The following is a 4,604-nucleotide window of genomic DNA, read 5'->3' as shown; positions in this document are numbered from 1 at the left end:
CCTGACCGTCGAAGGCGGGCTTAGACGACGCACTGAGGGGCAGCGGCAGGAAGAGACCTTTCAGGGGCAGAGAGGGTTTACCGGCCCTGCCCCGCGGGGAGCCCTCAGGCACCATTCCCAGAGCGGCTGCTGCAGTGGGCTGGTACCGTCGTTCCACTGCTGTTCCGTCAGGGAGAAGCAGCCAGCCACACAGCCTGCTCACACCTCCGGAACCTGAGGAGGGCCCGGCCGGGCGGATCCCCTTGGCCCAACCGACCCCGCGCTGTGGCCGGCCCCACCGTCTTCCGACCGCCCCGCGCCGAGAAACGTGTTCGGCGGCGGCGCTGGGAGGCGGGGGAGGGGGGCGGGGGGGAGCCGGGACGGGGCCGGGCGTCCGGCCGCCCGGCGACGCGCCCTCGCCGGCCGCCGATCCGGATCCGTCCCGCTGCACTCCGCGCCGGTTGTCGGCCGCCACCTGGCGGCCGCTTTGATATCGTCTTCCCCCGGAGCTCCGGCGCCGGCGACACGCGCGGGAGGCGATGTGGCCGCGCTGGCCGAGGCGACGTTCCCGGACGCCGGCGGCGGCGTCGGCAGGATCGTCCTGGCCGAGGCGGGAAAGGGCCCGGCCGGGTGGATCCCCTTGGCCCAACCGACCCCGCGCCGTGGCCGGCCCCAACGCCTTCCGGCCGCCCCGCGCCGAGAAACGTGTTCGGCGGCGGCGCTGGGAGGCGGGGGAGGGGGGCGGGGGGGGAGCCGGGACGGGACCGGGTGTCCGGCCGCCCGGCGACGCGCCCTCGCCGGCCGCCGATCCGGATCCGTCCCGCTGTCGCCCGCGCCGGTTGTCGGCCGCCACCTGGCGGCCGCTTTGACATCGTTTTCCTCGCTCTGGCGCCGGCGACATGGGAGGCGCTGTGGCCGCGCTGGCCGAGGCGACGTCTCGGGACGCCGGCGGCGTCGGCGGGATCGTCCCGGCCACGGTGGGGCGCCGGCGCCAGAGCCACGTTCCGGAATTGGGCCCGCAGCTTCATGTGGCCGAGGCGGTGGCCGTCGCCGCCGCCGCCGCCGCCGCCGCCGCCGCCGCGCTCCCGGGTGCCGTGTTTTAGACGGCGCTGGACCGAACCGGGCCGCACCGAGACGGCGCAGGCAGAAGAACGGGACAAGGCACGCCCCGGCCGTTCGCGCGCCTTCCTTCGCGCGGCCCGGTCGTCACCGGGGCCTCCGGCGTAGGTCCGGGGTGGCCCGCGGAGGGCGCCCCGGGCCCGGGCGCGGTCCCGCGTGGGGTCCGGACCGTCGGAGAATTTTTTCAAAGTCCCGCTCCGGGGGTCCCCGGGCCGAGGTTGCCGCCCCCGGCCCGCCCCGGCCCGGCCACGGGCCCGCGCGGGGCCCGGACCTTCGGAGGGGCCCCGCCGCCCGAGAATTTTTTCCAAGTCCCCCCTCCGAGGGTTCCCCGACCGGCCCGCGTTGGCCGCAGCGCAGGCGGCTGGCTCTGGGCGCCCGCGCGGCCCCGGCCAGCTCCGTCACCCCGTCCCGCGGGTCGACCAGAGGATCCCGGGAGCTCCGGGGGGGGGGGCGGGGCGCTGGGGGCCATGGGGTCGCGCTACGGACCGATGGCCGGGCCGCAGTTCCGGGGGCTCGCCGTGGGGAGCGGGCCCCTCCCGCCGCGGGGCGTGGCTTTTCTCTCGCCCAAAACGGGCGATTTGGGCCACCAGATTGGTGCTGACACGCTCTCCTCGCTGGGTGACACCCGCTGAGCAGATGGGAAACCTGGACGGGTCCGTAGACGCCGGTCCACCGACGGCCCACGCCCTCCCCCGCTCCTCCCCGCTTGAGCCGCCCGCCTGGGGCCCGTGCGCCGGCTCTCGCGCGTCCAGATGTCCAGCCGCGGTGCCTCCCCCCGGTCTCCAGTGCCCGAGGGCGGCGTGGCACGGGCGCCGCGGGCCCTCTGACCCGCGTGCCCCTTGTCGCAGGCACCCGCGGTGGCCGCGGTGCTCGCCAGAGTGTGCCCCGCTCCCCCTCCCCCAGGCCCACGTGCCTCGCGTGTCAGGCGTTCTCCGTGTGCGGGGTCCTCGCGGCCACCTTTCCGCAGCCGGGGCGGGCGAGGCAGGAAGCGGGTCCTCTCCGGGGCTGTCCTCGCCCGCCTCCTGGCAGCCTTAGGCGGGGGGTCTTCTCCTCCTCGCTTGTGCCTGGGCTGACCCGATCGATGTGGTGCTGTCGTGCTCTCCCGGGCCGGGTCCGAGCCGCGCCAAGACGAGGGACGGACATTCGTGGCGAATGGGACCGCTCTTCTCGCTCAGCGCGCGGGCCCCTCGCTCCTCCTCCCCACCCGCCGTTGGTGCGCAGAGGGGCAGGGGCACGGAATCCGGCCCGACCTCGCTCATCTGCCCTCGTTCGCGGCCTCGCGGCCAGCGTCGGCGGTGGCGGGGTCCTGAGACCGAGCAGGACAGCCTCTGCTCGTGGCCCTGGTGTTCTGCCTCGCGTCGGGCCCTCCCCCGCCCCCCGCGGCGGGGGGGCTCTCTGGTCCGACGCACCCGCGCGCCCCACCCAGGTGGTGCCGGTGCGCCTCGAGTGGCCCTTTGGCGGTGCCCCTGGAACGCTCCAGGCCGTCCCTCAGGTGCCTGAGGCCGGGTGGCGGTGCCGTTTCCCCGTTCCCAGCCCACCCTTCCGGTCACCGCTCACGCGCGTGGGCGTGCGCCCCTCGAGCCGAGAGAAATAAAAAACAGGAGTGCGGCCGAGAGGGAGAGAAAGGATGTGGAGAAAAAAAAAAAAAAAAGAAGGGGGGTCGAGCGGGGTAAGACCTTTAGAGCACGCACGCCTCGCGGGAGGGTGCCGTGCCTGATCCCGAGAAGGCGGGGGTGAGAGAGGGGTGCGCGCGTGCGTGCCCGCCCCGGTGCCTGCCGAGACCCGCGTGAGGCAAGCGAGAGCGGAAGGAGGAGGGCCCGCGTGTTGCTTCCGCCGGTGCCGAGGGAAGTCGCCCTTGCGAGGTGGGGGCCCAGGCTGCGTAGCCGCGGCTGGGCCCCGGCGGTCCGTTGTTAGGCTCTGTCGTACCTCCTCCCCCCCGCGGGCCGCCCTAGAGCGCGGACCCCTCTACAGAGGGAGACCGGGGGGTGTGTTGGGCTTTAGGTGCCCAGGCAAGCCTCGGGTGTGCGCGGCGCGTACCCGCGAGGCCCCGCGCGCTCGCCGGAGCCTGGCTCCGGTGAGGCGGGATGAGGCGGAGAAGCTTTAAAAGAGAAACGGAAAAAAAAAAAAACGGACGACTCAAAAGGCGTGACTTTCCGAGGCCCTCGGTCGCCGCTGCGGTGCCCCACCCGTTCCCTCCTCGCCCGAGTGGAGGGTGGACGCAGCACGGAGCCGGGAGCACGCGCCGTCCCCGGGTGAGGCAGAGCCGCCGTGAGCACGAGGCGGCAGGCTCCGTTCCCGGCCGCAGAGGCCCACTGTGCCTTAACCCCCCCGCTGGTGCTTACCAATACCGCAGGCCCCCCCCCCGCCCATCCCCGGGGCGCCCTCGGGCGCCTGGCGGGGGCCCAACGTGGGGGGCGATGGGTGGGGACGGCCCGTCTTCGGTGAAGAAAGTCTTCTCTAGTCATCTCCGAGGGTGCCTTGGGGGTGCCGGATCCCCCAGCCGCTGCCCCTCGCCTTGCGCGCAAGCCACCGACCGTGGCTCGCAGGCAGAGCCCCCTCTCCTTCCCGCCCGGTGTGGAGGGAGAGGTCCGCCGGCCCCGCGGTGGGGCCGCGCGCCGCCCTTCGCCTGCCGCGGCCCGCGCCTCCCCCCTGCGAGTCGGGGGAGGGCCTTCGCCGGGCCAGCCGTCTGGCGCCGGGGTCGCGCGCGTCCGTGTGTGCGTGTGAGTGTGCGGCCCTCCCGTCGCGCGCCTGGTGCGGTGGGGCCGGGGGTCCGTCCGGCGGACGGCCCCCGCGCCGTTGTGTGCCGCCTCCCGCCCGCACCCGTCCCGTGCCGCCAGCGGTGCGCGGGTGTGCGGGCCCACCTCCTCACCCGGGAGCTTTCCCGGCGATGTGCCCCTGGGCCGGGGGGATGGGCGTGCCGGGGGCCGCCCCCGCAGCGCCTCCCTCGCCGACGTCGATCGACCCCGCCCCGCCCGGCCGGCCCGCGCACACGCCGTCCCCGGTCTGGGACCGCGAACCGGCCTCGCCGCGTTGGGCGTCGCCACCGGGCCTCCCCGGCCGGTGGTGTCCCCTGGCGACGCGCCCTCGGACCCGGGCCCGGGCCCTGTGTGCGCCGGGCGGGTGGGCGGCGTGTGGCCGTCGTGCGCGTGAGGGTTGCCCGCTGGGTGGGCGGTGGGCTGGAGGAGACAGGGAGCGGCGGCGACCGCGGGGGGGTCCGATCCCCCTCCGCGCCGCCGCCGCCACCGCCGCCTTCCCGGTGCCCGCGTCTCCCCCGCCGCCGCCGCCCTGCCCTGGCCTCGCCGCGTCCCTCCGGCTGCTGGCTCGGGGCCGCGCCTCCCGCCAGTGCGTATCGCTTCCCGGTTCCCCGGTGGTGGTCCCCCGCCCCGCGCCCGCCGGCGGTGAGCTGCCGGTGGGGGGGGGCTCTCCCGGAGCGGCCTCTCTCCTCCCCGGTCCGGTGCGTGCGTCCGAGGGCCGCCGGGCCCCGGCCGGCCGGGCCGGCCTCGGCC

The sequence above is a fragment of the Loxodonta africana genome, unplaced genomic scaffold, assembly GCF_030014295.1.
Source record: "Loxodonta africana isolate mLoxAfr1 unplaced genomic scaffold, mLoxAfr1.hap2 scaffold_178, whole genome shotgun sequence".
In the NCBI taxonomy this organism is placed as follows: domain Eukaryota; kingdom Metazoa; phylum Chordata; class Mammalia; order Proboscidea; family Elephantidae; genus Loxodonta; species Loxodonta africana.
Note: the sequence above shows the minus strand (reverse complement) of the source record.